The 24,011-nt window shown below is 38.3% G+C and overlaps 1 long non-coding RNA gene across 4 annotated transcripts in view; it reads right to left on the reverse strand.

The window, feature by feature from the left end:
* LOC141491105 (uncharacterized) overlaps window positions 1-24,011 on the reverse strand; it is a 62,100-nt gene that overhangs the window by 24,752 nt on the left and 13,337 nt on the right. For 2 of the 4 annotated variants that reach the window (XR_012469462.1, XR_012469461.1), the window contains exon 3: window positions 12,499-12,656. This is a non-coding gene — a long non-coding RNA (uncharacterized LOC141491105). Of the gene's footprint in view, window positions 1-9,870; window positions 12,657-24,011 lie in introns of those variants that run through there. The other 2 variants (XR_012469460.1, XR_012469459.1) reach the window with 2 other exon arrangements.

Below are 24,011 nucleotides of genomic sequence, written 5' to 3' on the forward strand. Positions count from 1 at the left end.
TTCCTAGCAACTAGTACAGTTCTCAGCACAGAGCTGTATTTTTATATTTATTGAGTTGAACTGAATAATAAACACAAGGTAGCAAAGGCAGGTATTTGTCTCCACTTTATGAATCAAGAAATTGCTGTTTAGAGAAGTTAAGTGAGTCAGAATCTTCTTTCTCTCTCCCCTTTATTTTTTATTTTTGCAAGGCAATGGGGTTAAGTAATTTGTCTAAGGTAGCACAGGTAAGTCTTAGGTATCTGAGGCTGGATTTGAACTCAGGTCCTCCTGACTCCAGGGCCAGTGCTCTATCCACTGCATCACCTAGCTACCCCCCCCCCCTCGTTTCTTGAGTTCATTCATTTCATTTCAATTTAAATCAAGTCAACCCAAGCTACATAACAGAGTCAGGGTTAGAACACTCATCTTCTAATTCCCAGGTGTGTGCTTTTTTTGGACTCACTTTCATCTGATGAGCATCTTTAATCCATTCTTCTGTCCTTTCTGAGATTCTCTCTTTTCTTTCCTTCTAGACCCTTGATTAAAGAAGCCTAAATACAGGAATAAAGGAAAGGTAGTAGGAATGAGAGAGACAGGGAAAAGGAGGAGGGAAAGAAAAAGAAAGAGAAGGAAGAAAGGACAAAAAAGGAAGAAAAATCTAGCATCTTTTCAACTTCCCTATTTTTGTTCTTGACACTATAATTCTACCAGCCACCCAGGTTGGAAATGTTGGAATCATCCTTGGCTTTTCCTTCTTCATTCTTCACATTTTATCAGTTGCCAAGTCCTATCAGTTCTCATCCTTCTACCACTATCCTATCTTTGCTCTTCTCTCCACTCAAATGGTCACTACCCTGGTCTTTTTGTACTGTTTTTTTTTCCTTGAACTATGGCAGTAGCATTTTTACTTTCATCTTTGATTTCACTTTCTCCTCTTTCCAATCCATCCCTCCATTCATCCAGCTGCTGAAATAATATGCCTAGTCACAGTTTTAACTGTCAATGCTCTTCTCAAAAAACTAACAATGGCTCCCTATTATCTAAGCACAAAATTCACACTTCTTTTCCTAGCTTTCAAGAATCCCTACCCACAATCAGTGATCAACTATGGACTTCTCTCATCTCATCTATTCAGTGAACAAGGACAATTCTAAAAGATTTGTTGAGGGAAAATGCCTTCCACATCCAGAGAAAAAACTATGGAGTCTGAAAGCAAACTATTTTCACTTTTTAAAACTTGTTTTATGGTTTTTTCTCTTTTTTTCTTGTGGTTTTTTGCCCCTTCAGTTCTGATTCTTCTTTCACATGACTATTATGGAAATATGTTAAACATTTGTACGTATATAACCCACATCAGATTATTCACTGTCATGGGGAGGGAAGGAAAGGAGGGACGTAGAAAATGTGGAACTCAAAAGCTTACAAAAATTGATTATTGAAACCTATCTTTGCGTGTAATTGAAAAAATAAAATGACATTTTAAAAAGAATTCTTATACTTTGACTCCAAATTACTCATCTTTTATGACTATATTGACTACTTTGCTGCCAAATGGGGTTTTGCATCTCATTCCACTTTTATATCTCAATTCATTCAAACAGACATCCCCCTATTTTGAAACAAATTCTATCCTCATTTTTGGAGATGCTTTTCTTTCTTTAAGAGGGAAGTGAGGTGTTACCTCCTTTATGAAGCCATACCTGACTCTCCTTCCTCACCCTGAAAGTAAAAGTAGTCTTTCTTCCTCCAGTTTTGTTAGTGTTCTGTCTGGCTTTCGACTTTGCCATTAGTACATACTACTTTATGTCATCTGCATTTGTATCCTCTCTATTAGATTTTAAATTTCTTCAGGACGGAGGCTACCATTTTTTGTTTTGTTCATTTGCATCTCCTATACCCTGAATAGTGTTCTGCTCATAGTAGGTGTTTTAAAAATGTTTGTTATGCCTATTTGAATAAAAGGAAAGAAGGGGAAGAGAAAAAGAAGAAAGAAGACAAGAAATCAAGTAAGAGGGAAGAGGGAAGGAAGGAAAAGAGAGAAGTAAGTAGAAAGGAAGGATTGATGGAAGGAAGGAGAGATAAGTAAAAAAGGAGGAAGGATGCAATTGATAAGTGATGAAAGGAAGGGGTGAAGGGGAGAAGAAAAACAGAGGTGGAAGCCCCAGTTCTAAATCTTTTCAACACTTACCCTATCATCCTCCCCTCACCTGACTTCTGTGATTAACCTGAATTTACCCATTCTTTTTGCTTATTCAGGATTCTGATAGGTGACTGATTAGTTAATCTGATTAACTAATTTTCAGGAAGTTTTGAGTGATAATGCTTAGCTTGTTATCCTTTACAATGTATTCAGATATGGACCTTTGGTGCTATAATAAATTGGAGTGATTAGTGATAAGGATTTTAGACACCTAGGGAAGATATTTTAATTTGTTGCTTTGTGTGGTGGGAAGAAAAAAGAAAGGAAGGAAGGAAAATGTAAATGGAGACCAAAATATGGGTTTGCAATAATGCTGTCCTGATTCTCACGGTTGTAGGGTAAACTGGCTAAGAAATGACCAGCCTGTGTTATGCCAATCAAAAAGCTGGATTAACTAAAAAGGTAACAAATCACTGAGTGGGAGAGATCTGAATAGGAACAGAATGTGAATGGTGGAGGGAACTAGGATGCAACTTGAGCTTTAAAGGAAAAGAGAAAGCAGAAGACTTCAAAGAGGATTGCCAACCACATTCTAGAAGGCTGGGGTGGGGCACAAGAGTCAACAAATCCGAGAACTTGTCATGCAGAACAGTGATTAGATGTCTCTTGGCCTCTGAGGTCAAAAGAAAGACCAGCTAGGGAAAGTTATAAGGAGACAGAGTTGGATTGAACATAAGCAAATATTTCCTAATGATCCAAGTAGTCCAAAAGTACATTGATCTTCCTCAAAGGTCAGAGTATTCCCTTGAAAATGAGGGTGCATTAAAAGGACCAATGGATAATTATTTGCTAGGACTGTTATAAATGGAAAAAGAATGGAGATATTTTGATTTGGATATAGATTAGAATCAGTGATCTCTCAGATTCCTTCCATCACATCCTAAAGCTTTAATTCTAATTAATTGAATGACTCATTTTTATCAAATTGCATTGAGTTCTTGCTATAAGGAGAGAGAACTAGAGAAATTCCAGATATAAAAGAAGGAAGAAAACTAGGGCTCACATAATACTGTTGCAAAGTCAATTCTAAGGAAAATAGTCAAGTAGAAGGAGTTTGTTTTGGTTCCCCTTTCCCAAACATTTTTTAAGACCCTTCTTCCTTCTGAGTATTCCTTTCCTTAGACATTCAGAAGCCTTGTGTCCCAAACTCTGGCCCATTCTCTCACTGACCTACCACTTCCTGCCCAACTCCTATGACTAATCCAAATTTACCCACTCTATGTGTTACCTGAGGTTTTGATAGGTGACTGATTAGTTAATCTGATTTTCGGGAGATTATTAATTCGAGATAATGGTTAATCTAATACTTTGTATTCTCATGGGGACCTTTGGTGTCATGTCATTAGAATGACAAAGTGAGGAGGATTTTAGTTATCCAGGGAAGACATTTTGGCTTAACTGCTTAGTATGATAGAAAGTCATTGAACTTGGAATTGAAAGGGCTGAAGTTCAAGTTCCAATTTTGAAACCTAATACCCTTGCAAAACTCTTATTAAGAGTGTATATACCTGGAGTAAACATAGTTAAGGGGCAGTAGGGGGCAATTTGACTACAGGTGCATTTACCTTGGCAGAAGAAGCAGCTAGTTCCCCAGAATGTCTGAGCTTTGCCTCTGTCTGGGTTTTGACAGGGGAAGATACTTCACCCCAGCCCAGAATTAGGGCAAACTGTAACTGTACTTTGGGGGTGGACTAAAGGGTACAAAAGATGAGGCACAGATAGTCATATTGGGAAGAATTCTTACAGAGTTTGGTCCCCTAAGACAAGACTCATTTTCTTTGCAAATAGTTAATGCACCTTGTCTTTGCAAGGTCAGCAAAACATCTAAATTCGCCAGAGCCTCAGTATCTTCATCTGTTAAATGGAGACAATAATAATGTCAGCTTTCATTGCCTACCTTATTTATTTATTATGAGGAAAGCACCTCTTTACCAATTATGTTATTAATACTGTTTTTTTATTATTATTTCTCAAGCAGGCTCCAGTCATGAAGAATGTTGTCACACTCCAAAATGTATTTCTGGTCACCCTTATAGACAATTATCTCTGGTTTATGGATGTCTCAAATACTGAAATTCAAATTATCTATTTACCTTTTTTTTTTAGTTTTTTTTCTTTTTGCAAGGCAATGGGGTTAAGTGGCTTGCCCAAGGCCACACAGCTAGATGATTAGTAAGTGTCTGAGGTCACATTTGAACTCAGATACTCCTGACTCCAGGGCCAGTGCTCTGTCCACTACGCCACCTAGCTGCCCTCCAATTCAAATTATCTATAGGGCATTATTGTTCTTGACTGGTTTGCCTTAACACTTATAATAAACTATTACCATTCTAGAAACCCTGATTTGGGGCAGCTAGGTGTCTAAGTGGATAGAGTATATTGGTCCTAGAGTCCAAAGGACCTGAATTCAAATCTAGCCTACTGGCTCTGGGACCCTGGGCAAATCACTTAACCCTGATTAGTCAAAAAATCCTGGGCTTCAAACTTAAAAAAATAAAATAATTTGTCAAATGTTCCATTATGGATCTTTGACTTTAAGTAGCTTTAGCTCTTGGAATGGGGTGTGTGTGTGTGTGTGTGTGTGTGTGTGTGTGTGTGTGTGTGGTCAACTGAAGTCATCTGGAGTACAGCTGACGGAGACTGTCATGGATCAGTGATTCTCAAACAGAATGGAGTGATGCCACGAGGTTCCTTTCCACACCCCCCCAATTTCCAAAAGTGCTACATTCTACTTTAAATAAAGAGAATTTTGTTTTTCTTCACTAAGCTCTACTCTTAACTCATCTGACTTTCTCTTCTAAGGCATACTAGTCTTCTCACTCTGAAAGTTCACTTTTGCTTCTGGGATCCCTTCCCTTGATTATTTGTTTTTTTTTTCCCCCACTAGAATCAACATTTTAAGGATGTGTCCTGGTCATTCATGTCTTTATTTCCCCAGTGTCTTTATTCACTCCAGACCATCCAGACTTTTTCTTCCATTATCTTCCTTTCATTTCTCCCCCATACCAAGCCCTTTTATTTGTTATCTTGCTCCATTAGAATTTAAGTTTCTTGAGAGCAATATAGGGATTGACTTTCTTGTTTGTCTGTATTCTAAGTGCTTAGCACAATACCTTAGCATTTATTTATTTAGTTGAGGATTTTTGATTTTTGTGGGCAATGTGGTGAAGTGACTTACCCAGCTAGTAAGTATCAAGTGTTTGAAACTGGATTTGAACTCAGGTCCTTGGTGCTCTATCCATGTGCCATCTAGCATTTACCATACCATTACCATACCTTAGCATTTAATAAATGCTTGTTGACCTGTCTTGAAAGTTCCAGTTTCAAAACATCTTTGGGTATTGATAAACCTAGGTTGGTAGTCACTAGCTTGTGTAGGTTATTCTGGGAAAAAAAAGTCATTTTGTTATAGTCAATAGTTTCAGACTCCTTCCTCACCATGCCTTACCCAGATCCCCTTGCAAACCAATTGACCTGAACCTCTTCCTTCCTTTCTCCTCCCCATTCCCTATGAGAATCACTACAGAATGACAGTTCTTAGAGCTGGAGGAGGGGGTATCTCTGAAGCCATGAGGTTCAATCTATAGACCTGCACAGGAGAACTACACAATTTCTTATAATGTCTACAACAAGGAATCACTCTATCTGTTTGAAGATAACCAAAGAGTCTATTATCTTCTGAAGCAGCCCATTAGGCCTTCTCTGCCCTTCTGGGGAAGGGAGAAGTTATTTTTCCCCCCTCTTTAATATTTTATTTTCTTCTAAATTACATGTAAAAGCAATTTTAACATTTTTTCAAATTCTGAGTTCCAGATTCTCTCTCCCCTTCCTCCCCCATTGAGAAAGCTAGCAATCTGACATAGGTTATCCCCAAGAAAATAAAATATTTCATTAAGGTTCCATCTGTTCTTTCGATATAGATGGACAGCACCTTTTCAATATAAGTCCTTCAGAATTTTCTTGGATTTCTGTATTGCTGAGAATAACCAAGTCATTCATGGTGTATCATCTTTTAATATTACTGTTCCTGTGTACAAAGTTCTCCTGGTTCTGCTTATCTCACTTTGCATCAGTTCATGTTAAGTCTTTTCACATTTTTTCCTTTTTCCCCCCAATTACAAACTTTCTGATTTGAACATTTTTCTACCACCTCCCCCCCCCCCCCCCATGGTTGTACACAATCTCATAGTTAACATATTTCCATATTAGGCATGTTGTGAAAGAAGATCAAGAAGGAAAAAAAAAACCAAGATAATGAGGGAGAAACATCAAAAACTTTCTATATCCCTCCATCCCATCTTTCCTCTATTTATACTTTTCCCTTTATCCAACTCCTCACCATTGTTTTGCTTCTGATTGCTGCCTGCCTCACACTGTTAAAAAGGATTAGTTATTAAGTCTAATAGATATGGAGAAGAAAAAAATGCCCATTCTTCTCCATCTTCTTTGCATCATAGGGCCCCTTGGACCAGGATTATCTAGTATTCATATTCCCTCATCTCACATGTGCATACACAAATCCTTCCTTTTTCCTGAGTGGCCTGGTCACAATAGGGTTACTACTTTAGTCTTTGGGGATGTGAACTGTGCCATAGGAATTCCAAGAGGAGGGCAAAAGGAGAGTGAAGGATTTGGACTTCTAAGCTGATAGAAAAGACCAAAGAAAGGGGTCAACATTTTTCTTCTTTCCTACCTTTTATTGATTTTAAAATAAAAATCAAATATGAAATCTATAGCTGTCAACCATTCTTTGCAGAAGGCATGTGAGGCAAGCAAATAAATTGTTCGAAACAGTTTTGAAGAATGGCAAATGTCATATCCAGGATAAAGAAGGAAAGTTCCCAAGCGCTTTTGTGGGATGAGAGGAGGAGAAGCTGCAGGCTAATGGAAACATAGGTGTCTAGGGAGGCAGGAAACAGCTTTTAAAAATGACATTTCACGTAAATATTAACGACACTGATGTTGAGCCACTTGGCTCACATTGTGCTTTCCTAGTTTCTCTTCCCAGGGTTCAGTTCTTTTATTTCCAGGATTCATAATTTGAGAAGCACAGACAAACATAGCAAAGGATAAAACTCTTGGTATGCTTGAAATGCTTTTAAAAAAAACCCACTAGGAGGAAGGGGAAGTAATGGGTTTGTGGAGCCACCATATTTACAGTGTGGAAAGGGAGAACCCCAGCCAGCAGCCCTCCCTTCCTCTTCAGTGCTTTAGAATAGGGAGAATCAAATGCAAGTCATCAATTTTGATGAATTAAGAAACCCCCCACTCACAGTTTTTATTCAGGAACGTGGTCAAATATATTTGTCTTTCTTTAAAGCACACAATCCACAGAGAAACCCCCCCCCCCGCCCCTTCCCCTGCCCCCTAGCATTCCCAAAAGTAACAAGCCCACGGGGCCCCTACATTTTCAAACTATGACGTCAACCAGGTGAACAGGAGCATTCAACTCAATCCTAAGGATTGTTTTCCAAAGCCTCGTCCGTCCCTCCCCGTCCTTTCCCTCCCCCCAATTTCCACAGCAAAAGCAGCTAAAGTGGCTCCCGCTGGGCTGCGAGCTGGGGGCTGTGGGCTTGGCAGGCGAGCCCGGGGCTGGCCCCGGGGCCCAGAGCCCACTAGACACAGCCCAGCCTTGGACAAAAGGGATCCCTGTTTGGTTTGGGAGGAGGCGCAGTCCTGGGGGAAAGGCCGCAGGGAGGGAGAGCCTTGGCAAGGAACATGTTTTCACATGAGATTTGAAAGATGGGGGATTGATGAGGTAAAGAAATACAGGAAGGCAGTTCCAGATGACAGCAGCCCTGGAAGAATATCTTCTTTGCATCCATGTCGGCCTCCAGATAGAGCCAATGTTAAAGGAGCAGACATTTCAAAACACTCATGATGTTGCAGTGGATTTCCCTGCTGTCTAGTAAAAGCAGGGTTCTTCCTTCCTTCCTTCCTTCCTTCCTTCCTTCCTTCCTTCCTTCCTTCCTTCCTTCCTTCTTTTCTTCCTTCCTTCCTTCCTTCCTTCCTTCCTTTCTCTCTCTCTTCCTTCTTTCACTTTCTCTCTCTCTTCCTTTTCTTTCTTTCTTTGTTTCTTTGTTTCTTTCTTTCTTCCTTCCTTCCTTTCTTTGTTTCTTTCTTTGTTTCTTTCTTTCCTTTCTCTCTTTCTCTTTCTTCCTTCTTTTCTTTCTTTCTTTCTTTCTTCTTTCTTTCTTTCTCTCTCTTCCTTCTTTTCTTTCTTTTCTTTCTCTCTTTCTTTCCTTTCTCTCTTTCTCTTTCTTCCTTCTTTTCTTCCTTCCTTTGTTTGTTTGTTTGTTTCTTCCTTCCTTCCTCTCATTGTGAATCTCAGTAGCAGTTTGTTTTGAGAAATATTTATGAACCACTTCTCAGAACAACATTGTTTTGGTCTACATTTATGATCAAAGGAGAAGAGGCTAATTTCAGGCAGAGGTTAGTGAAAATAAAGATCTCAATTTTTTCCCACCCAAGTTCACAGACCTCTGAAATCTGTCCATGGACCCATTGTGTTTGGGTCTGGGAAGGGAAGGAGGGTCTTTGGATTTTAGGATAAGAATGACTGGGATTAAATCTGAGGGATTAAATAGATTTTATAAAAGTAAAACTTTAATAATGATTAAATAGGATTAATCATCATGATTAGATTTATGTTCTTTCCTTGCCTTTTCTCCAGAAGTGAAAGAGTTAAAAGATTCTGCAGCCCTCTTTCCCCGTACACAGAAAGCATCGCATAGGCATTTAGAACACAGATACTCTGTTTGTTTAGGTGTTTGTACAGCTGCCTGCCTCTGTTAGGCATCTTGTATAAGAATAATAATAAATCACATTTCTCTAGCATTTTAAAGTTCATAGAGTGCGAGTCCTTCTTTTAACACCAATCCCCCAGTACTGCATCAGGGAGGTGAATTACAAGACTACAGGATCCCAGGAGAATCATAATTGTAGGGAACCCAGGGAAGGGGCAAATAAGCTAAGGCATATTCTCAAAGATTTGTGGGTAAGAAATATCACAAGGGACTTCATCAAGGCATTGTAATATAATGAAAGGGGTGCTGTGTTTAGAGACAGAGGCCCTAGATTCAAATCCTTTCTTGGGTGCTTAAGATTTACTTGAACCTGAATGACTTTAGTTTGTTCAAGTTAATTTGCATTTTATTCAAACAAGCCCTTCTGTGCCTCAGTTTCTTCATATGTAAAATTGAGACACAGGACTCTAAGGGACAGATTATGTATCAAAGGTAAGAACTGAGAATTGCATGGAACCCACAAAGAATTAAAAAATCAAGAAGAAGCCCTCTAGCACATTGGTTAGATTCTCTTCAAAAGACTAATGTACAAGCATTGCAAGGATGAGAAGGTACTGATGAACGCATTATTTACTGGTGGAACAACTGGTTACACTGAGAAAAGCATAGGATCGTAGTCTGGGTGCTGGAAATTCTTTCATCTAATTCCTTTTTACAGATAAGAAAACTGACATCCAGAGAGTCAAAAGTCTCTTTTCCAAGATCACAGGGATAGTAAGATCAGAGGAGAGATCTGAACTAGATTCTGTGACTTTGGAGGCAGTTCATTTTCTACTGGGTAGAGAACACATGAGCATTAAACAATTCCACAAACTACAATATACATTGTAAAGATGAGCAAACTCTATCTCAGAGAGATAAATGCCTGCCCATTGTCACATAGCTATTCAGGATAAGTTTAGGCACTACCATATCTATTTGTTATTTTCTGTATTTATGGTTTTGAAATGTTCCATTGGCTTTGTTCAGTCCAAACGTTTTTGGTCTTAAGGGAAGTACTCCCTATGCTCATAAGCTCCATCCCCAAGGGGCAGAACCTTAAAAAAGGAAAAGGCAGCAATACAGGAATGTGGAAGGGAAAAGACTCAAGCTGCCCAGTAAGGCAGGAGCAGAGCAGATGATTCCAAAAACTATGTGAGTCTCCTGGTGTCTTTTCTTTTGTCAGTTAATTTCTATGGTTATATTTTGCCTTCATCATCTTCATCTCTAAATATAACCTTCTTCCTTTCCCTATACTGGGAATCATTTCTGCTAACAAAGAATAAAGCAGCCAGATGTGGTGATGCCTGGAATCTCTGATACTGGGGAAACTGAGGCAGCTAGATTTCTTGAGGATGGGAGCTCTGAGTTATAGCAGGACTAAAGGCAACATGGCAAACTCACTGATTCTACCACTAATATGGTAAACCCTTCAGAAGTGAGTGGTAGTGGTAAGGAGGATTAGCTAAGGAGGGAAGAATCAACCCAGAACTGACAGTCGATATTTATTTATTAAGGGACAACAATGTAGTTCCTGATGTGCATTGTAAGTATTGGGGATACAAAGAAAGGAAAAACACAGTCCTTGGTCTCAAGGATCTTAGAGTTTAATGGGGGAGCGAATATGGAAACAATGATGAACAAGCAAGATAAAGAAATGGTAAACTGGAGAACGTCATTAGAGGGGAGAAACCAGCTTTAAGGAATTGGTAAAAGCTTCCTATAGAAGGTGGGATATTTTGGAGATTTGAAGGAAGTTAGATAGACCAGTAGGTCAAAGCTTCAGTGCCAATCCATAGTGGGAGGAGGTGGTGAGTAGTCCTTGTACTTCCTGTCTTGAGTAGGGGGAAAAATCATTAAAATAAAGAATAAAAAAAGCTCAGCCAAACTAGCAATGGGTGTCTCTTAAATACTGTTTAGGAACATTGATAATTGTTCCTCCTTATTTGGGCACTTACAATGTTTGAAAAAGAGGATATGCCAGCCCAGGGGAAGGATAGGGAATATAAAATGAATGAATTCTGTTAGCAATGTTTACTAAGACTTATTCAAAATCCATGTGAAGTCACTCCCAACTTTAATCCTTTTTTTTTTTTTAAATCAGGGAGGTTCTGCCACTTGTGGATTCTAAAGTGCCTTCAATTCAATTCAATTCAATTCTTTTCAACAAACATATTTAAGAAACTTAGTGTGGGGCTGTCAAGGCAATTATTTAAGGACTAGTTCTGGCTCTGTGGTTCCAAAGATGGTTTTTTACTAAAGTGTGAGCACTGCACAAGTTTCTTGGATCCACAGGTAAGAGAGCTGGGTGACAGATGGACACCAAAGATGGATGAGTAGCCCTGAAAAAGGCTCTTGTAACCCTCTTACCAGAGGCACTAGTCCTCCAAGGTAGCACTTAAGGTAAGCCTAGAAGGTAAATACAGATTTCTGGGTGCTTCAAATCAACTCAGATGCTTGATAGGTACATAATAATAACACATTTTAGAGTATAGTAGAATTTATAAAGCACATTCCTCACAACTATTCCATGAATTGGCCAGACGAGAATTATTATTATCATTATCATTATTATTATTATTATTATTATTAGACAATGGAGTTCAGTGATTTGTCCAGGGTCATAATTCTAGTAAGTGTCTGAGGCTGAATATCAACTCTCGTCCTCTGGATTGTAGGATCAGTACTTTATCCACTATGCCATCTAGTTGCTCAAGACATTATTATTTTTTCCAGAGGAGTAAAATGAGTACATTTTACAGATGCGTCTACTGAGGCACATGGGAGTTAAGTGACTTGTCTGGGATTATGTTAACCCATTAAGGGTCTGAGATGAGATTCAAATCTACTCACCCAAATTCTTTATCAAACTTTCTTTCAGCTGCATCACACTGGACAGCTAGTCACCAAACAGTTCCTGTTATCTAGTATGTGAGAAGCACTATTGCAGGTTCTCCAAGGAGGGTGCCAAGGAAATGTAGGAAATAGTCCTATCGAAGCAGTGTTTTCAGTATATCAGTCAAGACCCCCAACCCCCTGACACAGACTCACAAACCCAAGGGTTACATACACACACACACACACACACACACACACACACACACACACACATATATATGCATGATTAATTCCAAATTGTATATGTACTAGATTTAACTCTTTCCATTCAGAAGGCTTGCTGGACCTTTTATGCAAACCATGTTTGCCTGAGATAAGATGCCAGACCCAACATTCCTTAAAGCAACTTTTTCTGTTTATACCCTAATGGAGTAGCCAAAGCACTCCCTGAAACTGAAATTTGGTGGTTTGTCTTCCCCTTGGTTTGGTAGGCATAGCATTCCCTCCATTCCCCTGCCCTAGATGACACCCAGCACCTTTATGCTGGCCCAGAGTACCATGCTTTGGTCAGTTAAGAAACCTAGACTTCCCACCTTCTCCTCTTTCATATCAAAATTTACCAGATCTATTCTATGTCTATTTATTTCCTTCTCATATCAGAATAGGATGTAGTAGTAATAGGAGATTATTCACCTTAAAGAGTTACTCCAGTACTGGAGGGTCATTTCCCGTTGTCCTGATCCATAACTGGCCATTGAGCAGAGTAAGGCTGATGACTTTGTACTTCACGGTCTCACTTAAACCCAATTCACTTGCATGTCGTGATATCACTTCCCTGATGTCACAGTCTTCTTTAAGAACAAAGGAGAAATATCAATCAATCAATCATCTCCAATACTGAGTATTCTCACAATGGCAGCCAAGGCAGAGATATTTTGGGTGAAAGAGCTCTCATGAATCTTTTCAAATCCCTTCTATACAAGGTCACCTGCCTGTCAAAAAAATTTAGTGAATACAAAATATTGTTATACCCTGATTATAAAATGGAAAAATAAATACTGAAATTAATACCTTAGTGTGTAGGATGAAGTAATTTTTCTCATATATAGGTGAAGGCTAAATGCCTCTATGTGAAAAGAAATGGGGAGGGAGAGTTTTCTTATCCAGTTAAGTCAGTTAAATCAATCACCATTTATTCTTTTTTTGGGGGGGGGTGTCACATTTTTTAAATATTTAATATTTATTTATTCTCATTTTGTACAAATAATGTTTTTATACATTAATAAAATATTCTTGTTTAAGAGTAAACAAAATACCCCCTCCCCCCAAAAAAATATAGACTCGCTTGAGCGATAAAGTAAAGGGGAGAGAAAAAAAATTGAAATTAAAAAAAATAATAGTAATAGTTGTAGGTATGGCCAGGTGGTACAATGGATGGAGCACCAGCCCTGGAGCCAGGAGCACCTGAGCCCATATCCAGCTCCATACACCCAGCGATTACCCAGCCGTGTGACATGCAAGCCACCCCAACCCCACTGCCCTGCAAAAACCAAAAAAAAAAAAGGAAAAAAAGACCCAGAATAAAATAAAATAGTAATAATAGTAGGGGTGGCTGGGTGGTGGACAGAGCATTGGCCCTTGAGCCAGGAGCACTTGGGCTCAGACACCCAACAATCACCCTGCTATGCAGCCCCAGGCAGGCCACCCAGCCCCATTTGCCCTGCACCCCCCCAAATAATAATAATAATAATAATAATAATAATAATAATAATAATAATAATAATAATAATAATAAATGTGCTTCAGTCTTTGTTCCAACACCAGCAACTCTGTTGCGGGTGGATCACATTCTTTATGATAAGTCCATCACAAAAGTTACTTCCATATTTTTCCACCATTGTCATTGTTGATCGCAACTCCCTCTTTTCATATTTCTCCACTACCATGTACTATATTTTCTCTCTCCTTTCACTCTGACTCTGCTGTAGGGTCATTGACTGGCTCAGCAGACAGATCCCTGGTCCTGGGGCCAAGAAGCCCTGAGCCCCCATACCACCCCTTAGGCCCAGAATCCACCTGGCCCTATGGTCCTGGGCAGGCCTTCAAATCCCAGCCCCTTGCAAGAAGTAAAAAAAGAAAATGTGTTATATCTGATCACTCTCCCCCCATGGTCCATCCTCTCCTCCATTACTCACATCGCCCCCTTCCCCCTGTCCCCCCCTTCTTACTCCAGATGTCTATACCCCATTGAGTATATATGCTGTTTCCTCTCCTAGCCACCTCTGATGAGAGCAAAGATTCCCTCATTCCCCCTTTGCCCCCCTTCCATATCATTGCAATAGCTCAATTGTAATAAAGAAAAATCTTATTATTTGAAATATCTTGGCCTATTCCCCCCTCTCCTTTTTCTTTCTCCCATTACATTTCCCTTTTTCTATTGACTACATGCAGTTCATCCTCATTAAGTCCCTCATATTTCCCCCCTCTCCTCCAATCTCCATGCTTCACTTGAGTCCTGTATTTGAAGATCAAACCTTCTGTTTAGCTCTGGCCATTCCAACAGGAACATTTGAAATTCCCCTGGTTCATTGAAAGTCCATCTTTTCCCCTGGAAGAGGACATTCAGTTTTGCTGGGTAGTTGATTCTCGGTTGCATTCTAAGCTCTTTTGACTTATGGTATATTATATTCCAAGCCCTACAGGCTTTTAATGTAGTTGCTGCTAAGTCCTGTTTGATCCTGACTGCAACTCCACGGTATTTGAATTGTGTCCTTCTGGCTGCTTGTAATATTTTCTCTTTGACTTGGGAGTTCTGGAACTTGGCTATAATATTCCTAGGGGTTGGTTTTTTGGGATCTCTTTCTCGGGGGGATTGGTGGATTCTCTCCATTTCTATTTTGCCCTCTGCTTCTAGGATATCAGGACAATTTTTCTGTAGTAATTCTTTGAAAATGATGTCAAGGCTCTTTTCCTGATCATGATTTTCAGGTATTCCAATAATTTTAAAATTATCTTTCCTAAATCTGTTTTCCATATCAGTTGTTTTTTCAGTGAGATGTTTCACATTTTCTTCTAATTTTTCTTTTTGTTTTGTTTTGAAGTATTGAGTCCTGATTTCTCATAATTTCATCAATCTCCCTGAGTTCTATTCTTTGTCTGAAGGATTTGTTTTCCTCAGAGAGCTTTCTTATCTCTTTTTCCATCTGGCCAATTCTGCTTTTTTAAAGCATTCTTCTCCTCAATAACTTTTTGAACTATTTTATCCATTTGACCTAAGATGGTTTTTAGCATGCTATTTTCTTCAGCATTTTTTTGGATTTCCTTGACTAGGCTGCTGACTTCATTTTCATGTTTTTCCTGCATCTCTCTCATTTCTTTTCCCAGTTTTTCTTCTAACCCCCTCTTTTTTTTAGCTCTGTCATAGCCTGAGCCCAATTCCTGTTTTTCTTGGATTCTTCAGATGCATGAGCCTGTGTTTCCTAATCTTCAGACTGAGTATATTGATCCTTCTTGGTATCATAGATAATGTATTTCTCAATGGTGTTCCTCTTTTTTCTCTGCTTGCTCATTTTCCCAGCCTAAGCCTGTTTTGGGTGTGCTTCCTGAGCTTTTGGAACACTCCCACAAGGGTCTCAGTGTGTGAGGCTCTGTCCTCCCTCCTTGTCTGTGAATGACCATATGCGCCCCACCTCTGCCACAGGGCTGAGGTAGAGGGGGCTCTGCTGTTCTACTGGGGGGGGCCTAGACTGGGATCAGGATCTGAATGTGTTCAGAGCCCCAGAGTCCTGTTCCAGGGGCAGAGGACAGAGCTGGGCAGTGTCTCTCTCTCTCTCTCTTCACTCTCCTCCCTAGGTTCAATGGGCTCATTCCCTGGGGCTCCTACTTACCTGCTCCACCTGCTTCTCTATTTCCTGGATCTGGGCTGGGGTGGCCACACTGCTGGCTGTGTGCCCTGAGGGCTGGACTTCATGTGCTCGCTCTGGCAGAGGTCCCCCTGTTCCCCCAATTTGTTCCCAGTGCTCCCCAGAGTGTAGCTCAGCAAACTCCCCTGCTGCCTCGGCTCCCAGAGCCCTGGGGCTGCCTCCAGGAGGCTGAAGTTCTTTCACTCTGGCCGGCCACCCCTCTGGGGGGGCCGCCCCTCCAACCCTGGGGAGCAGAGACTTTCTGCTCTTTTCCAGGTTACCTTGAGTAGGGGAACTGCCTCCTCTGTGGGTTCTGTCTCTCAAAAATTTAGTTAAAGTCCTTAGTTTCAAAGATTTATGAGAGAGTGCCTAAGACAACATCTGTTCTTGTCACCATCTTAATCATCATTTATTCTTAATAGATTCATCCATAGCACCTACTATGTGCTTAATAAGAAAGGCAAAAACTATCTCTGCCCCCACAAAGTTCACAATCTAAAAGGAAGAGACAACATGAAAGAAACTATTTTCAAATAAGATATCCTAGCTCTACCTTAAGGAGTCAAGGAAATAATGCTAATGTCTTTTCCATGTGATTTCCCTTTAGATACAAGGTCAACTGTAGTGTTCCCCTCAAAACCTTCTCTTCTTTAAGTTAAACTAAACTAGTTCTTCCCATGATCCTCATATGGTCTGAACTCAGTCTTTATCATCCTAGACATATCTCTCAACACATTTTTAGTTTATATACTCTATATACTTTATATACGCTATACTCTATATATGTTCTAATAAAGGCAGAGTAGTAAAAAAAAGTCTTCTTTTGTCTTTCTTAATGTAGCCAACATTACTTGCTAAAGTAATAGTACTATTTCTAATCTGAGTCAATGTCTTTACTTTTATCCATTTTCCAGTTTTTAGCCTCAACATTTCCTTTCAATAGGTCTGGTTAGAATTGCTTTTCTCACCCACAGTTTGATCTCACTAGCATGCTTTCTCTTAATTTGGTGCTAATTTCAGCTGATAATCTGATAGCATTCATTACACTGATTTCTTAACCAACTCCCACATCAATCTGTTAATAAATACTAAACTACTCCTCCTCAAAACTTACTATGATTTTTCATAAGGTGTACCCCTGGGCTGTGGAAAATTATGTTAGTAACAGCTCAAGAGTGTGAATTTGTGTAGGGACTATCATATAGGAAATGTTTTGAGTAAGTTCCTGGTGACCAAAGGCATCTACACTCTGGTGACGAATTTAATTAACCATGGAGAAGCTTCTCAACATTAGATGACTGCTGAGTGATTCATCCTTTGGCCATAGCAACCCAGGGAAACAAACAAAAGGGAAATGCCCGGTGACCCTTAGTTCTGTTCAGCCCTCCTCTACTTTCAAAGTGACAGGGAGGAACAAGCAGAAAATGGGGGCAGAGGATACAAAGAATCACATATTTTTTTTTAGATCATCTAAAAACATAGACACAACTAAAATAGTAAATAGTATAACATATTTAAATGATAACCAAGTGTGAGATGCTTTTCTAAAACTCAGAGTTGAAATACTGTTGGAAGAAGTGAACGACATTGTCATGGATTTTCTCATGATAAACAAAACCATCTAGTTGATGAGGCGTGGGTGGGTTACCATATGCATAGATGAAGGGAATACACAAATTAAGAAGATCATAGATTAATTGAAATACTGTTTTGGTGGGAGTTAAATTTGATACTATTCAAGTTCATCAATTCTCCCTCTTTTTGACAAGTATGATATATTGGGGTGACACATTGGAGAACCCTATTTCCCAACATGTTTTTCATCACTTTCCTGTTCTCATCTTCACACTAGATTCACCAACAATTCATATACACTTATACATATACATATATATATATATCCGCATATATGATATGTTAGATGATCTTAATAAGTACTTAGTATAATTTCTTTATTTCTTTATGCTCTTCTCCTTGGGTTAATGCATCTACTGTAACTATTTTTAAGGTGAACTAACCAACAATTCCATGAAATGATTTTTCTGGTTATTTTTGGTTTTGTGGTAAATTGAACTATCTGGACTTCCTTATTAGCCCCTCAAAGGAAGATTTTAAAGTAGCTTTCCATTTAGCTGTTACTTCTTTGGGCCATCTGGTTTCAGTTATAGTGAAATGGGAAATATGTATGTGGTTCTATTCTATCAACAGTGTGTTAGCTAGTTGGTAATTTGAAAAAGATTTAATATTTTTCATATATCCTAACAATTTTTTGTTTGCATGTGGTCTGAAAACAAGGATTTTTAAAGTCTTCCTTGACCTTCTTCCCTTACTCTATCATTTTATAATTACAAAAACAAGAGGCTAGATGCATGAGACTGAGGGCAGGGTGGGTTTTAAAAAAATTATTTTTGCTTTTAGCTTTATCTGTTTCATAGGTTGCTATGGTCAAAGAACAAACCCACAAATCATGAGAATCTCTCTCTATGTATCTAGACTATTTTTGGATAAGTTACAATTCACTAGGACCACCATCAAAGTTTTTCCAACTTAGAATCTACCAGGGCTTAAACTCTCCTAGCATAGCCTTTCTAACCAAGGGTCATCTTGAAGTTAGGATGAAACAGTGACTTTTGTGGATGGTTCATACCAGTATGGGGAAATGACTGTAGAGTTTCTGGTAATAAAAGACTAGGCCATGCCCTCTGAGTTAGTGAGTGCCCAGGGATCTGTCCTTGGCCCTGTGCTACATAAAATATTATCAATGAATTGGGTAAAGGAATGGATGGCATACTTTTCAAAAATGCCAATGCAGCAAAGCTGTTAGAATAAAAATAAAGGTGAATGTCCTAGACCTAATTACCTCAGGAAAATACATATATTTTGCATCAGGTTACAAGTATTTGAATCTTGATCTTCTAAACAAGGCACAGTCATTTAAATCTTTTCCACAGGAGTGAGGAGGAACCCTGATGGAATGATAGTCTCCACCTGTGGCTTTAACTGACTCAGTTGTTTTTCTAACTCTCAGTTCTCAAAAGGACATTTCCTACTGAAGCATTTGACAGAACTCTGCTACAGGAAGAATGGAGCTTCCCAGTACAGAATGCCTTTCAATTGGGTATGAGTGGATCTCACCACAGATAGTGATACTCATAGAATGGTGGGTGGATCTTGTTACCCATCCTCCTTATGACCCATTCTACTCATTACTCACCCAGACCCCAAGAAAGCTGAAATGAGCATTCCTTAGGCAACACATACTTGTAAATTCTAGGAGAATTTTCTTGAGTAACCCCTCATTACAATTTGTCACTTACTTAGCTTTGGTTCTCTGCCTTGAGCCCCAAAGACACATTGAATCATAAGCATTATAATTATAATTATAAGACATTCACCAAAGTTCATTTGTCCCTGGTTTTTAGAAAACTTTTTCTGAGTTCTTATTCCATGCTCCTTTCAAGTTTTCACAGGGATAGCAAAATCTAAGAAATTAATCATAGGTTTTCAAAATTGGAAAGCTCCTTAGAGAACATCTAGTTCAAGCTATTATTGAAAAAAGAATCTAGCCTTTCATTTTAGATCTCTAGGAAGGAGGCCACTTTTCAAAGCAATCCACTTTGGTTTTGGATAGTTAGAATTGTTAGAAAGTTTCTTCTTTTCTTAAAGTGAAATTTGCCTCTTTTTTAAATTTGTATCCATGGACTCAGTATTCCTTTCAAGATTCATACCAAGTACGTATTAGCCCTCTTCCATACGTTAACCTTTCAAATACCTGAAGATAGATTTTTGGGTCTCCTTGAAGTCTTTTATATATCATCTCCTATTTTTACAACCCTAATATGGCATGATATATCAACCCTCCATCATCTTCATTTCCTTTCTCAAGGAATTCGCCAGCTTATTGAACATGCTGCCAGAACAGAGCACAATACTCTAGATATAGTCTGAAGATAGCAGAATGCAGTGGGACTCTAACTTCTCTGGATGCAATCAGTATCTTTGACCCTTATTTCATCTTGTTGACATATCCACCTTGCAATTCATTAAGCCCTCAAATCTTCTTCAGAGAAACTGCTCCCTTCCATCATTTTGCGTTTGTAAAGTTATCTTTTTTTGGCTCTAAGTATAAGACTTTTCATTTATTCATATTCAGTTTTACTGTATTAGATTCAATTCACCATTTAAACCTGTCATGATCTTTTTGAATGCTGATTATGCATTCCAACATGTTTAGCAATTCCTCCTGGCTTTGCTACATTGGCATTTTTGAAAAGTATGCCATCCAGTCCTTTACCCAATTCATTGATAATATTTTAAGTAGCACAAGGCTAAGGACAGATCCCTGGGCACTCACTAAAGTGTTTCTTTCAGGATGACATAGAATCATTAATGATTTTCTTAAACCTGAACATTCTGGTCATTAGTTCAGAATTCACCAACTTTCCCCATCATTTAGTCCATATCTCTCCATATTTTTCACCAGAAGAATTGTTAGAAAGACTTTTAAGAATACTTTGCTAAAATTAGGGTAGACAATATTGTTATTGTAACCTATCAAATGGTAGTAATCCTGTCCAAAACGTAAATGAGGTTAGTCTAACATGACTTTATTCTTGACAAAGTCATCCTGGTTCTTTGTGATCACCATTTCTTTTTCTAGATTTCTACCCATTCCTTTGGTCTAGAAGAGCTAGAATTTTGCTAGGATCCAAATTGAGCCTCATTGGCCTGAATTTTGCAATCTTGACTCATTTCCATATTCTGAATACTGAGCAATAACTTCCTTTGATAGGGCTGACAATACTCCTATTTGCCATATTAGTGACAATTGTTTAGCAGTTGATTCTGATGGTGTCTTCAGTGCCCCAAGTTTTAATTTACCTGGATCTGGTGACCTGAATTGAAAATGGACAGCTGTGAGCTCTCTTACTATGGACTTACTTATGGTAGAGATCAAGTTCATTTTGTTCATTTTGGTTCTGTCCTTTCCAGCTTAGAGATTATTCTCTTTGGCATAAAAAAAACAGTCAAATAAAAATACAGCAGATCTATCTACCTTCTCTTTGAAATTCATTTTCAATGCATTCCCCAAAACACATATCCCTTCTCCGATTTTCTTCTTTTCTGCAATAAAGCTAAAATACCCTCTTTTGTTGCCTTCAATTTTTATCTGTAAATTACTCAACTTTATCATTTCTGATAAAGTTCTTAGAGTACTATTCCATACTTTTCTTGCCATATTCTACACATGCCCTTCAAAAATCTAATAATAAGTTCCCTCTGTCATCTTATCTATCTCTTCTGGGAACTACTATTTCTTTTCTTTGGAATAGTTTCTTTTTATCTTCAGGATTTCAATTTTGAGGATTACTCCTCAGTTGAGTGCTTTTGTAGAATTTCAGTTTTTGGGTTCCCACTCATCCTTTCTCTGAAACTTTGAAACTTTCCCTCCTAAATCTAAGGATGTCAGACTGGGCTTACTTTGTGTCTTGCCTTCCCTATCACAATTTTTAAGATGGAATGTTCATTTTATCCCAATTCCCAGTGCTTTCACTTTTAGCATCCAACTCTCTTTTTGGAGAGAATCAGGTCCAGATTTGCATTTTCCCTCACTGATCTTTGAATAGTGAAGTAAAATCATTATTAACCTATCTCCTTTAGGAAGATATCTGGGGAGACAAAGTCCTTCATCACTATCATATTATAGCTCTTTGTCATGATCCTCATCTTTGTTCTTCTGACTGTCTTGATAGTTTATAATATGACAATATTGCTTTTGTTTCATTCATCCTCATCCATTTTGTCTTTATGTCTAAGTAGTCTGTAGTAGAGTTTTAGAAACATGGTCCAAAGTGTCCATGTGCCATACAACATTCCCTAGAGCTGCTCAAACTAGATCAAAATGTAGTTCCTATCTGATTTTTAATGTGTTGATGTGTTAATTAAAATATATATGTAAACATTTGTATTTTTCTTTATGTCAATAGGTGGCCCCAGGTATCCTTATATGTGATTTATTGACCCCTCTTTCTATTTGATTTTAACACCACTGGTGTATAGCAAAGCAATATGACTTCTATTTTTGCCTTCACTTGATAATCACCCATTTAAAAGCTCTCTTCTATGCTTTTCTCCTTCAATGGGTTTCCTCACAATTACACACACACAAACACAAACTTGTTTATTTGTATGGGTTTTTTTGCAAAGCAATGGATTAAGTGACTTGTTCGAGGTCACACAGCTAGGTAATTATTAAGCCTTTGAAGTCAAATTTGAACTCAGGTCCTCCTGACTCCAAGGGCCAGTCCTCTATCCACTGCACCACCTAGCTGCCTCTATATATTGTTTTAATATAAAATGTTATTTAAAATCTCCTTCTCAACCTCCCTTCCTGCCCTCCTGCCCTCCTGCCCCGTCTGCAAAATTTTTTTACCAGCCCTATCTTTATTGAATGTGTGTATATATTATTGTATGTATATATACACATACATATTACATATACATACATGCATATATAGATATACATATATATACAGGAAGAGAGAGAGAAAGAGAAAGAGAGAGAAAGAGAAAGAGAGAGAAAGAGAAAGAGAGAGAGAGAAAGAGAGAGGAAAGAGAAAGAGAGAAAGAGAGAGAGAAAAAGAGAGAGAGAGAGAGAGAGAGAGAGAGATTCTCTTTTCCCACTTTCTCTGATTTTTTCTCCACCAATAAAAATTTCATTATCACTATCACCTGTGGTCAATTAATATGACATCATGGTCATCTAGATGAAGATATTTCTCTTATATTAAAAAACTAGTATGGGAACATGGAAAATAATGAAAAGAGTCAGAGAATTTGGGTCTGAATCATGACCCTCTTACTTACTCAGTAATTTCCCTATTCAGTGTCTTAGTTTATACTCTTTTATTTTAAATGAGGAAGTTGGTCTACATCAATGTTATAAAATTTGTGCAGAACCTTCAATTTACAGATTGACTTAGAAAAAACCCAAATTAACTCTATATATGTTGTATTGCAATTAAATTTATTTTGTTAAACATTTTCCAATTATATTTTCATCTGGTTTGGGTTTCATTCAGGATCTCCTCTGGTCTAGATGATTTTTTTTAGGGTTTCTTCTGATGACATCCTTAATTTTAATCTAATGATCTTGGGCAAATCACTTCAGTTCTCAAGAACTCAGTTTTTCCATTATAATCTTGAGAATATTGGATTAGATAATCTATGAAAAAAATCTCCTAAATTAAAATACTGAGAAGTACTGTGACAGACTACTCCATAGACTAACGTATGTTCATGAGATCATATCTGGGAGGTAAGGACTGCCCCTGTGATTTCATAGAGATAGGGAACTTTCAAGTGAAGAAATTTCCTTCTTGCTTGCAAAGCACATTGGTACCTCCTCTGTATTTCAGTTGTCTAGGATACGGAGAAGTCAGAGTTACACAACCAATGTATGTCTAGACTACACTTGAACTCAGGTCCTCTTAGTTTTGAGATCAGCAATCTATGCCACATTGCCTCTCATGACTCTATATGAGGAAGTAGAAATAATATTAGCTGATGAGTTTCTAGATCCCTTTAGACAGCATTGTTGACATTTGTAGTACATTCTTCTTGCTCTATTTTGGCCATTTTTATCCCTTGATGCTGCTGCTGTCTGATGCTATGGAATAATATGTAAAGTTCATTTCCTTAGTTCTGTTATCAATGAGCTGGGAAGTGACCCAAAATACACAGAGAGCAATGGTGACAAAAGTCATTGTTTTTGCATGTGCTACAGGACTGGTCAATTCCTTTTCATAATGCAAATGGATCTTGAGTCCCAGAGTGGACTTTTGTCACTAATGGATATACATTCTTGTCAGGCACAATTTCAAATTATTCCAATTGAGACTGACTACTATATATGTCCTTCATAGGGGACAATTGTTGGAAGGGACATGGTAAAACAGATCATTTAAGATGGCAGTCTAGTAATTCCTTTTGTAAGTGGAGAGCTGATAGTCAGTTAAAACTAACAAACCAAAGTCACTTTGTTATTAAGAATTTGTCTGAGTCATTTTAGACTTAAAGGTTATATTTCATTGGGGTGTGTAGTTGATGACTCATACATTTTATGAATAGAAATGCATATTTCCAGGTGGATCATTTAAGCCAGGTGCTTTTTATTTTTTAATGATAAGTGGCTTAAGTGGGGATTGATTTTAACCTGGGACTTGGAAATACATTTTTTACTAGCTATGTCACCATTCAAATGTCTGAAGTTTAGTATTAATTGTTATATGCACACATATATAC

Source organism: Macrotis lagotis, chromosome 6 (genome assembly GCF_037893015.1).
Source record: "Macrotis lagotis isolate mMagLag1 chromosome 6, bilby.v1.9.chrom.fasta, whole genome shotgun sequence".
NCBI classification, from domain to species: Eukaryota; Metazoa; Chordata; class Mammalia; order Peramelemorphia; family Peramelidae; genus Macrotis; species Macrotis lagotis.